The following is a 13217-nucleotide window of genomic DNA, read 5'->3' as shown; positions in this document are numbered from 1 at the left end:
CAACTACCTCATTACCCCAAGGTTCAATAATTTGCTAGAATGACTCATAGAACTCAGGAAAAGCTGTGCTTACTCTTCCGGTTTATTATAAAGGGTACAACAGATGAAGAAGTACCCAGGACAAGGTAAGTCCCGAGTGCAGAAGCCACTGCCTTAGTCAAGATGGGGTGTACCACCCTCTGGGATGAGGATGTGTTTGCCAACTTGGAAGCTCCCGGAACCCCATCATTTAGGGGTTTCTATGGAGGCTTCAGTCCATAGGTTTGACTGTGGCCACTGGTGATCAACTCGATTTCCGGCCACTCTCCCTTCCCTGGAGGTTGGGGGAAGGGTGCAGGAAATGCTGATCTTCTAATCAAGCCTGGTCTTTCTGGCAGCCAGCTCCCACCCTGAAGCTAAGTACAAGAGTTGCCTCATTAAAACAAAACAGGCTTTTAACACTCTATCCCTCAAAATTCCAAGGGTTTAGAGCTTTGTGTCAGAAACCAGGGACAACCACCAAATATCTTTCTTGTTATTCCACAGCAACATCAATTCCATCTACAATCCCGATTCCCTTTTGCTATGAAAGGTAACATATTCACAGGCCCTGGGGAGTGGGGACATGGCTATCTGGAGGGCACTATTCTGCCTGCCCCAGCATCTAACAGTAAAGACAGCAGCTCAGGAAGCTTGGCAGGGCGGCATTATGGAGCAGGGATTGCAGGGTTGGTTAAAAGACCGTAACACGGCCGGGCGCAGTGGCTCACGCCTGGAATCCCAGCACTTTGGGAGGCTGAGGCAGGCAGATCACCTGAGGTTGCGAGTTCGAGACCAGCCTGACCAACATGGTGAAACCCCCATTTCTACTAAAAATACAAAATTAGCCGGGCGTGATGGTGGGCGCCTGTAATCCCAGCTACTTGGGAGGCTGAAGCAGAAGAATCGCTTGAACCCGGGAGGCCAACGTTACGGTGAGCTAAGAGCGCCACTGCACTCCAGCCTGGGCAACAAGAGCAAAACTCCGTCTAAAAACAAACAAAAGACCCTAACCAAAGTTACCTTCTCAGGGCAATGGGCAATGGAGATAAAATAAAAAGGGAGCTCTTGGAGGAAGACGCGTCGTTAGGCGGTGCGGGCTGTGGTCCGCCCTCTCGTGCTCCTCACTCACCATTGTTCGCTCTCGCCCAGAAACAAGTCGGCCAGGAAGCCGCGCAGCAGCCACGGATTTCCTTTTTCTTTGTCAAGATGGAGTCTCGCTCTGTCGCCCAGGCTGGAGTGAGTGGCGCGATTTCCGCTCACTGCAAGCTCCGCCTCCCGGGTTCCCGCCATTCTCCTGCCCCAGCCTCCCGAGTAGCTGGGACTACAGGCGCCGCCACCGCGCCCGGCTAGGTTTTGTATTTTTAGTAGAGACGGGTTTCACCGTGTCGGCCAGGCTGACTCACTCACCTTGAGTTCTGCAATTATAGGTGTGAGCCACCACACCCAGCCCGGAAGTTTATTTTATTTATTTTTTATTTTTATTTTTTGAGACGGAGTCTCGCTCTGTCGCCCAGGCTGGAGTGAGTGGCGCGATCTCGGCTCACTGCAAGCTCCGCCTCCCCGGTTCCCGCCATTCTCCTGCCTCAGCCTCCCGAGTAGCGGGGACTACAGGCGCCGCCACCGCGCCCGGCTAATACTGTTTTTTTAGTAGAGACGGGTTTCTCCATGTTGGCCAGTCTAGTCTCAAACTCCCGACCTCGGGTGATCCGCCCACCTCGGCCTCCCAAACTGCTGGGATTATGGGCATGAGCCACCTTACCCGGCAGCCACGGATTTTAAAGATACCGAAACACACCCATGGAACCAGAGGTGGCAAGTCACCGAATTAGAATCCCTCTGAGGAGCCGCAAGGGAAAATCCCTGGAGAAGGTGTGTGCTGACTTGATCAGAGGAGCAAGGGAAAAGAATCGAAGTGAAAGGACCAGTTCAAATGCCTACCAAGACTTTGAGAATCAACTACAAGAAAACCTCCTTGTGGTGAAAGATTTTTTTTTTTGAGACAGAGCCTCACTCTGTTTCTGAGGCTGGAGTGCAGCTGCACGAGCTTGGCTCACTGCAACCTCCGACTCCTGGGCTCAAGCAATTCTCCCGTCTCAGCCTCTTGACCAGCTGGGATTACAGACATGCGCCACCATGCCTGGTTAATTTGTAGTATTTTTAGTAGAGACGGAGTTTCACCATGTTGGTCAAGCTGGTCTCGAACTCCTAACCTCAGGTGATCCACACGCCTCAGCCTCCCAAAGTGCTGAGATTACAAGCGTGAGCCACTGCTCCCAGCCAGTAGTGAAAGTTCTAAGACACCGGATTGTTTCCACATGAGAATCTGCAAATAACTCATTGACTTGCACAGCCCTTCTGAGATTAAGCAGTTTACTTCCATCAGTATGGGAGGAATCTGTGAGGCATTCACAAAGCAGAAATAATGATACAGGCCGGGCATGGTGGCTCACACATGTGATCCTGGCACTTTGGGAGGTCGAGGCAGGCGAATCACTTGAGGTCAGGAGTTTGAAACCAACCTGGCCAACATAGTGATACCCCATCTCTACGGAAAATACAAAAAAAAATTAGCCAGGTGTGGTGGCACGTGATGATAATCCCAGCTACTTGGGAAGCTGAGGCAGGAGAATTGCCTGAACCTGGGAGATAGAGAGTGCAGTGGGCCGAGATGACGCCACTGCACTCCAGCTGGGGCAACAGAGCAAGAGTTTGTCAAGGAAGAGAGGAAGGGAGGGGAAGGTAAGGGAGGGGCACATGGAGCTGTGATTGTTCTGTTAGATCACGCTCTGTAGTTAATATATGCCATAATTCTTCAGTGACCCAGTAAATGCATTATGAAAATATTCATGATCTGCATTCGTTTTACATAAACACGCAAGAGTCTAGTTCTGGTTTTGTTGTTGTTGTTGTTGAACCAGGGTCTCACTCTGTCTTCCAGGCTGGAGTGCAGTGGTGCAATCACAGTCACTGCAGCCTCCATTTCCCAGGCTCAAGCAATCCTCCCACCTCAGCCTCCCAAGTAGCTGGGACTACAGACTTGTGCCACCATGCCCGGATAAAGGAGTCTGATTCCAGATACCCAAATTTCCCCTGCTACCAAACTACCCTCTGGTTATGTTGGGGAAATTCTGAAGCACCTCATTTTTACTCCTTTCCTCCTCCTCCTTCCCCCTCTCACCTTATACCACTTCTGACACTGACAGCTACTTGGGATGTGGGAGGGGAACACAGATGGAGACATCCTCCCGCAGGCTGCATTCAGTCCGGTGATTTAAATGACCAGTCTATCAGTGATTGGTGGATGGGATTTATAAGCCATGAGCATAAGTCACTGCACACTCAGGTGATTCGTAAACAGGCTCTGGGCAGAAAAAACACTCGTTCCGAGTGCTTTTCCGATTGCCTCACTCAAGAACAATCAACACAGCAGTCTTCTGTGAGCAAATGTGGAGAGGGGGATTCCCCACACACAGGTCGTTCTGCGTGGACACCACCTGGGTGTCCTCCAGTTCAACTCAGTTCTGACACTCTGTACCTGGAGACAGCGTCAGATTTCACAGGTTGAGGCCTCAGTCCCCACACCTATCCCACTTCTGATGTCAATCAAAAGCTCCAGGCTGTAACCTGTGCTTTTGGCCGACCAGTTATAAATTAGGGTTCCCACACCCCCTCCGTGGGTTTAACTGATTTGTTAGAATGACTCACAAAACTCATGGAAACACTTACGTTCGCTGGTTTACTGTAAAGGATATTGCAAAGGATACAGATGAAGAGCTGCATAGGGCGAGGCAATAGGAAGGGACATGGAGCTTCCATGCCCTCCCCAGGGGCGCCACCCTTCAGGAACCACGACGTGTTCAGCAATCTGGAAGCTCTCAGAACCCAGTCCTCTTGAGCTTTTTATGGAGACGTTGTTGAATAGGCGTGATTGAGGACAACTGTGTAGAAAAGTGATTGGCTACAAGGGGAATGATCTAATACTAACAGACTGAGTAGGAAAACCCAGCGAGGCTCAGCTGTTCAGGTCTTTGTTGGCCTCTCCATGGAGCATTCCTTTCCCTAAGGTGTGGGACAGGACTCTCTTCGCAATGAGAGTCTTATGAACCACAATCAGATTCGAGTCCCGCCTTGGGCAGGAGAAATTCAGAGAGATTCTGTTTCCTGAGGCCTGCTTCTGAGGCCTAAAGACTCAACATGATAAGACCAGGCCAGGTGGCTCACGCCTGTAATCTCAGCACTTTGGGAACCCGAGGCGGGCGGATCCCTTGAGGTCAAGAGTTTCAGACTAGCCTGACCAATATGGTGAAACCCCATCTCTACAAAAAATACAAAAATTAGCCAGGTATGGTGGTGCATGCCTGTAATCCCAGCTACTCCAAAGGCTGAGGCAGGAGAATCGCTGGAACCTGGGAGGCGGAGGTTGCTGTGAGCCAAGATGGCACCACTGCACTCCAGCCTGGGTGACAGAGCAAGACTCTGTCTCAAACAAACAAACAAACAAAAACTCAACACTATAACAAAAGAGTGCGATAAAGGATATTATAAGGGAGAGTCAGGAATGGTGAATGAAAACCTATAAATCTGTAGGCTCCTTCAATGTGGAAAAACTCGCAATGATAGTGTAGTCTCACAGTCAGTAAATGCTGAAATCCCTGAGTGTCAAACGTGCCTATGCATCTTTGTTACAGAAACCCAGTCATTCATTCCAAATACAAAAATGTTCACAGTGTAAGGAAATACGGTTCAGAAAGAAAAACAGTTTGATCATATAACTGATATGATTTACTATTTCCTCAAATCTAAGACATCATGAACTGTAAGATGAACCACTATTTAAGGCAATTAAGAAAGAAAAAAGGATGCACATTGCCTAGGGTCGGGCTCACTGCAATGCATGTCTTAGATGAAATAACTCAGCTTAAAAAAAAAAAAGAAGGGCAGCCAGGCACAGTGGCTCACGCCTGTAATCCCAGCACTTTGGGAGGCCAAGGCAGGTGGATCATGAGGTCAGGAGTTCGAGACCAGCCTGGCCAACACAGTGAAACACTGTCTCTACTAAAAATATAAAAAATTAGCCAGGCCTGATGGTGGGCACCTGTAATCCCAGCTACTCAGGAGGCTGAGGCAGGAGAATTGCTTGAACCTGGGAGGTGGAGTTTGCAGCGAGCCGAGATTGTGCCACTGCACTCCAGCCCAGGCAACACTGCAGGACTCTGTCTCAAAAAAAAAAAAAAAAAAAAAAAAAAAAAGGGCTATTTTCTCCAGAGGATAGCAAGGCTAGGATCATAGGTGTGTGGATATGTGAATTATTGGCACATGTATTAGCAAACCTCTATGAGCTCTCAGCTTCTGAGTGTTTGGAATTCAAAAGTGGCTTCACTGGGGCACCTGGTGCAGTTCTTTCCTGAGGTTGCAGCTAAGCTGTGAGCCAGGCTGCACCACCTGGGCCTGCAGGCCCTGCTGCCACGCTCATCCACAGGGTTGCTGGTATGTCGCAGTTCCCCCCAGCTGCTGGCTGGGTACCCTGCTGCTCCAGAAAGGACTTCCTGCCAAGTGGGCCTCTCCATTGGCAGCATGAACATCTCCCCAAGATGGCAGAAGCCACAGGCTTTTATAGCCCCGTCTCTGAAGTGACACACATTACTTCTACAATATTCTACTGGCCACACAGACCAACTCTGATAAAGCATGGGAGGGATCTACACAGGGCATGAATATCAGGAGGCTGGGATCACTGGTTATGCTATGGAGAGACTGGTTACTGCAATGCATATTACAGGAGAGGAAGGGAACTTGAAACTAATTTTCTTTCTTTTTTTTTTAAGCTAGTGTCTTCCTCTGTCACTTGGGCTGGAAGGCAGTGGCATGATCATAGCTCACTGCAGCCTCAACCTCCTGGGCTCAAGTGATCCTCCTAACTCTGCCTCTCAAAGCACTGTGATTACAGAAATGTGCCACCACATTTAGATAATTTTTAGAATTTTTTGTAGACACAGAGTCTCACTATGTTTCCCAGGCTGGTCTTGAACTCCTGGGCTCAAGCCATCCTCCTGAATTGGCCTCCCAAAGTGCTGGGGTTACAGGCGTGAGCCACCGTGCCCAGCCTGCTTCCAGTTTAGGTAACATTTATTGAACACTTACTAAAGCTTAGAACCATTAAGTAAACTATCCAAGGTCACACAGCTAGTAAGGGTGAGAACTGGTACTTGTGACTTTTGACTAATATACTACGCAGTCTTTGTGTCAATGTATATTATTGTAACATTTCAACCACTGAATTTTTTTTTTCTTTTGAGACAGTCTCGCTCTGTCACCCAGGCTGGAGAGCAGTGGTGCCATCTCAGCTCACTGCAACCTCCACTTCCCGGGTTCAACTGATTCTCCGGCCTCAGCCTTCTGAGTATCTGGAAATATAGGCGTGTGCCACCATGCCTGGCTAATATTTTTGTATTTTTAGTAGACACAGGGTTTCACCATGTTGGCCAGGCTGGTCTCGAACTCCTCAGGTGATCCACCCAGCTCGGCCTCCCAGAGTGCTGCAATTACAGGCATAAGCTACCATGCCTGGTCAACCACTCAAATTTCAGAAGAAAATTTTGGAAACCTCCAAGATTCTTTATATTTCTCTACTTTTTTTTTTTTCTTTTGTGACAGGGTCTCACTCCATCACTCAGGCTGAAGTGCAGTGGCACCATCTCAGCTCACTGTAGCCTCGACCTCTCAGGCTCAAGCAATCCCCCCACCTCAGCCTCCTGAGTAGCTGGGACTACAGGTGCATGCCATCACACCTGGCTAATTTTTTTGTGTCCCCTGTAGACACAGGGTTTCACCATGTTGTCCAGGCTGGTCTCAAACTCCTGGGTTCAAGGCATCCGCCTGCCTCAGCCTCCCAAAGTGCTGGTGTAAGCCACCACACCCAACCTGTTCCTTTGCTATTGCCATCACCACCAATTCAGAGAAAGTACTCTCTTGTGTTTTAATGCCTTTAAAGTTTTAGTTTATTTAATTTGTTCTAGTAATTATGTATAATTATAGCAATATCTAGTGTAATGGACTGTCTGTACCTTAGCAAAATAAATGCAGCATAGCTGGCTGCCAAAACACTTGCTCAAACAATAGTAGGTATCATTTTGAAAAATAGACAGAAGGTGCTGGGCGCGGTGGCTCGTGCCTGCAATCCCAGTACCTTGGGAGGCCGAGGTGGGTGGATCTCCTAAGGTCAGGAGTTTGAGACCAGCCTGGCCAACATGGTGAAACCCTATCTGTACTAAAAATACCAAACATTAGGTGGGTGTGGTGGCAGTGCCTGTAATCTCAGCTACTCGTGAGGCTGAGGCAGAAGAATGGCTTGAACCCGGGAGGCGGAAGTTGCAGTGAGCTGAGATCGCGCCATTGTACTCCAGCCTGGGCAACAAGAGCAAAACGGAGGCCAAGCACACTGGCTGACACCTTTAATCCCAGCACTTTGGGAGGCTGAGGCAGGCGGATCACAAGGTCAGGAGATTGACACCATCCTGGCTAACACGGTGAAACTCCATCTCTACTAAAAATACAAAAAATTATCTGGGCATGATGGCATGCGCCTGCAGTCCCAGCTACTCGGAGGCTGAGGTAGGAGAATCGCTTGAACCCGGGAGGCAGAGGTTGCAGTGAGCTGAGATTGTGCCACTGCACTCCACCTGGATGGCAGAGCAAGACTCCATCTCAAAAATAAAATACAATATAATAGAATAGAAAAGGAAAAGAAGAATAGAAGAATAAAGTAAGGACCTTCAAGAAAAACTGGAATAATTTCCTCTGAAGAGCGAATAGTCTCAGTTGATTGATAGTATTTAAAATTATTTTTTTAACTTTACAAAATAAATATAAGACAAAAAGATTGCTTTTGATTTTGACACAGAGATGCTCCAATATTATCTCTAAAACCTATCAAGAGTAGAGGTGTCATCACATTCTGTCTGTGTAGCAACAACTGAAGGTGCTAAAACTTCCCAACTCCATGAGCACGAAGTACAGAGTCCTGACTCCTCTGTGATCCAAGTGCTGATCACTTCCCCGACATCATTTGAACTCACTCTATAAAGAAGCAGGTCTGTAGTTTATGAAATTAGTTCACCAGGCCGGGCGCCGTGGCTTACACCTGTAATCATAGCACTTTGGGAGACCAAGGCGGGCAGACTACAATGTCAAGAGATCGAGACCATCCTGGCCAACATGGTGAAACCCCATCTCTACCAAAAATACAAAAATTAGCCAGGCGTGGTGGCACGCACCTGTAATCCCAGCCACTCGGGAGGCTGAGGCAGGAGAATGACTTGAAACTGGGAAGCGGAGGTTGCAATCAGTCGAGATCACACCACTACACTCCAGCCTGGGCGACAGAGCAAGACTCTATCTCAAAAAAAAAAAGAAAAGAAAAGAAAAAAAGAAATGAGTTCACTGGTTTCCAGTTCATATTAGACAAAGCAATTTTCTTAAGTTCCTGCACTGGAACCGTAACTGTGGAAACACTGCAGTCACATCCCAAGGAAAATCAAAGATGTAAAGTTACTAACTGTTGAACAAGCTGGCTCCAGCTGTAACCAAGCAAAGAAAGTAATGAGCCCTGAATCAACTTACTGTCAAATCCTCTCCTGAGTTCGCAGGGCGTAGTGGCGGGCACCTGTAGTCCCACCTACTTGGGAGGCTGAGGCAGGAGAACTGCTTGAACCCAGGAGGTGGAGGTTGCAGTGAGCCGAGATTGTGCCACTGCCCTCCAGCCGGAGTGAGAGAGCGAGACTCCATCTCAAAAAAATTAAAAAAAAAATCCTCCCCTGAGAAGGCAGAGCTGGCGGAGTTCAGCCATGGGCAGGCCAGGCTGGGGCCCAGGGGTTGAAAGCCGGGATCACCAGGCCAAGAAGTCAAACAGTCCAGACCACCACACAGTGAGGGCGCTTCCCGGGGAGGGGTGGAGGGGCCTAGAGTGCAGGTGTGGGACCACGGCTGGGGAGGAGCAGGAGTGCAGGTGGCAATGCAGGGTTCCAGGACTCAGCAGAAAGCAGACCAGAAAGTTGTCAAGAAAATAATTGTCCCTGAAGACAAATCCTAGACCTAGTGTGCACACTCTAAGCCCAGGCCCTGATTCTACCCTTCCCAGCTCTCCAGAGAGTAGAGGCTCCAACAACCTGGCCAGTTCTGAGCCCAGCACCCAAGAACACTGAGCTGCCTGGCCAATCTTCCTCCCCCAGCACATATCACTGTCTTCTGCCATGATTTTTAAGCTTGCAAAGCTTGCTAACAGAATATACGTAGAGCTATTTCACTCATGGGTCTTGTTCTAGATGTGTGGGAGACCATAGTGTAACTTGGAGACAAGATTCCCAGTCAATGTTTTTTGATAATTAGAAAACAGAGAAAGTCAGGCTCAGTGGCAGATGTCTGTAGTCCCAGCTGCTCAGGAGGCTGAAGTGGGAGGTCAGGAGTTCGAGGCTGCAGTGAGCTATGATCGCACCTGTAACTAGCCACTACACTCAAGCCTGGACAACAGAGCATGTTCCCATCTCTAAAAAAAAAAGAAAGAAAAGGGAAAGGAAGAGGAGAAGAAGAAGAGGGGGGAGGAGGGAGAAGGGAAAGAGCCAAACAAAGAAAGGAGGAGAAGAAACAAAAGGGGAAGAAGGAAAGAAGTCAGTGACATCAGTTTGAGGGAAAAGCGCGCGTGCGTGCGTGCGCGCGCGCGCACACACACACACACACACACAAGCACGCATGCATGCGCCACTGTGATTGCCCTAAAGAAATTAACTATTTTTCGGCTGGGCTTGGTGGCTCATGCCTGTAATCCTAGCACTTTGGGAGGCTGAGGCGAGTGGATCACCTGAGGTCTGGAGTTCAAGACCAGCCTGGCCAATATGGTGAAAACCCATCTCTACTAAAAATACAAAAAAATAAGCCGGGCGTGGTGGTGGGCTCCTGTAATCCCAGCTACTTGGGAGGCTGAGGCAGGAGAATCGCTTCAACCCTGGGTGCAGAGGTTGCAGTGAACCGAGATGGAGTCATTGCACTCCAGCCTGCACAAGAGCAAAACTGTCTCAAAAAAAAAGAAAGAAAAAGAAAGAAAGAAATTAGCTGTTTTTCAACTCTATTATTTAAACCCTCCTTAGGCATCCTTTGGCGTGACAGCAGAGAGTGACTGGGATAACTCTGCATATTTTGGCTTAAAATTATTTTTATCTACTAAAAGGAAAAGTAAATTATACCCTGAAACATAATCTAATGACAGAGTCTCAGAGCAAATACCTGTCAGTCAGAGACATTGAAAGTGATCAGGTTGTGGGCCAGGCGTGGTGGCTCACGCCTGTAATCCCAGCACTTGAGGCTGAGACGGGTGGATCACGAGGTCAGGAGATCAAGACCATCCTGGCTAACACAGTGAAACCCCGTCTCTACTAAAAATACAAAAAAATTAGCCGGGCGTGGGGGCGGGCGCCTATAGTCCCAGCTACTGGGGAGGTTGAGGCAGGGGAATGGCGTAAACCCAGGAGGCGGAGCTTGCAGTGAGCCGCGATCACACCACTGCACTCCAGCCTGGGCGACAGAGCGAGACTCCATCTCAAAAAAAAAAAAGAAAGAAAGTGACCAGGTTGTGAACTCACTTGAATCAAGGCCATTACCTCGTGACATTATAAAATGATCAGCAATATCCCCAGCAGATGGTGCAAGTGTTCCCTCTGCTGCGATGGGAAGGCCCAACAGTGACCACGTCGGTATCAAAATCTGTTTCCTCTTCATGTGACAATTGAACATAGATCCTAACCAGGTAAGGCGTTTAGTTAGGAGAGAAATCATTCGTGGGATTCCAAGAGAGGCTGACTAGGAAAGACAAAATCTGGAGGCTTTTTAATTTACTTCTCATGTTAAACGGTTTAGAAGCATATATTACCTCACCGGTAACATGGTTCCATTCGCAACATTTTTAGCTCTGAAAAAGAAAACTATTTCATGACAGAGTTTTAGATTAAGTCCCAAAGGATGACAAAGTACCAACAATTAGAATATCTGAAAATGTTTTGATGATCTGGTGGAATAATTAGGTAAGGGCTCATAATGAGAAGCTCAGAGCTGTCTCCTAACAAACTACAGGTAAATGGTTTCTGAAGGACACCGCAGGGAAGGGGGTAATGATTATTGGAGTCAGCCAATGTTTCTGCTGCTTTGTTAACTGCTTGCAAACAAATACGATGTTCTTGCTCACATTTTTTTTTTTTTTTGAGACGGAGTCTCGCTGTGTAGTGGCGCGACCTCGGCTCACTGCAAGCTCCGCCTCCCGGGTTCACCCAATTCTCCTGCCTCAGCCTCCGGAGTAGCCGGGACCACAGGCGCCGCCACCTCGCCCGGCTAGTTTTTGTATTTTTTAGTAGAGATGGGGTTTCACCGTGTTAGCCAGGATGGTCTCGATCTCCTGACCTCGTGATCCGCCCGTCTCGGCCTCCCAAAGTGCTGGGATTACAGGCGTGAGCCACCACGCCCAGTCCAGATTAGGGGTTTTTCAAAGGCGGTTTGGGGGAAGCAGTGTGGGGGAGAGGAGTGCTAGGTAGCAGGTGCTTGCTGCTGATTGGCTGGGGCAGAGATGAAATCATAGCGGGTTGAAGCAGTCCTCCTGTGGGCTGGTGGATTCTAGGTGCGACCACAGGAGCGAGGGTTGTCCTCCAGGTGGAGCCGTGGGTGTCAGACACGCAAAACACCTGGAAAGATATCTCGAAAGGTCGGTCTTCGAGAGTGGTGTTATTTGGAGGAGTAACTGGGGATGTATCGTGTTTTTATAACCTCTGAATAACTTGGCAGGACCCAGCCTCCTGTCCTCCCTCAGCGCGATGGCCTCCAATTAGCTTTACGAAAGCAGTTGAGTTTTGGGCAAGGCCTATTCTCATTTAAACTGTAGCTGAAAGGTCTTCCAAAGTTAGCTTAGCCCAATAATCTGGGAATAATTAAGGGAAAGGCAAGATGGAGGTTAGGTTAGCTTAGCTTACCATTACAGTTATTCCTCATGGCTATAACTTTTGCAAAGGCGGTTTCAAGATTACCCATGAATGAGTAGATATGGGCAACACATACTACATCATCATCATCATCATTATTATTATTATTATTATTATTATTTTGGAGACAGGGTCTCACTCTGTTGCCCAGGCTGGAGTGTAGTAGCGTGACCATGGCTCACTGCATCCTTGACCTACCAGGCTCAAGCAATCCTCCCTGCTCAGCCTTCCCAGTAGCTGGGACTACAGGCACATGCCATTACACCCAGCTAAATATACATTTTTAAAAATTTTTTGTTGGCACAGGGTCTCACCATCTTGCCCAGACTGGTCTTGAACTCCTGGGCTCAAGCAATTCTCCTGCCTTGGCCTTCCAAAGTGCTGGGATTACAGTCATGTAACCCCACTGTCAGAGGTGTGTGGACCAAAGCAACTCCATCTTGAATAGTTGCTGGGTGAAATGAGGCTGAGACTACTGGGCTGCATTCTCAGACAGTTAAGGCATTGTAAGTCACAGGATGAGATAGGGGGTCAGCATAAGATACAGGTCATAAAGACCTTGCTGATAAAACAGGTTGCAGTAAAGAAGCCGGCCAAAACCCAACAAAACCAAGATGGTCACAAGAGTGACCTCTGATTGTCCTCACTGCTACCCTCCCACCAGCGCCATGACAGTTAACACATGCCATGGTGACATCAGGAAGTTACCCTATATGGTCTAAAAAGGGAAGGCATGAATAATCCACCCCTTGTTTAGCATTTCATCAAGGAACAACTATAAAAATGGGCAACTATTTGAGACGGAGTCTCGCTCTGTGGCCCAGGCTGGAGTGCAGTGGCCAGATCTCAGCTCACTGCAAGCTCTGCCTCCCGGGTTCACACTATTCTCCTGCCTCAGCCTCCCAAGTAGCTGGGACTACAGGCGCCCGCCACCTCGCCCGGCTAATTTTTTGTTTTTTTAGTAGAGACAGGGTTTCACCGTGTTAGCCAGGATGGTCTCGATCTCCTGACCTCGTGATCCGCCCGCCTCGGCCTCCCAAAGTGCTAGGATTACAGGCGTGAGTCACCGCACCCGGCCAATTCCTTTACTTTCTTAATAAACTTGCTTTTGCTTTGCACTGTGGACTTGCCCTGAATTCTTTCGCAAGAACCAAGAACCCTCTCTTGGGGTCTGGATCGAGA

This window comes from Chlorocebus sabaeus, chromosome 18, assembly GCF_047675955.1.
Source record: "Chlorocebus sabaeus isolate Y175 chromosome 18, mChlSab1.0.hap1, whole genome shotgun sequence".
NCBI lineage: Eukaryota > Metazoa > Chordata > Mammalia > Primates > Cercopithecidae > Chlorocebus > Chlorocebus sabaeus.
This window is presented reverse-complemented; position numbering follows the sequence as displayed.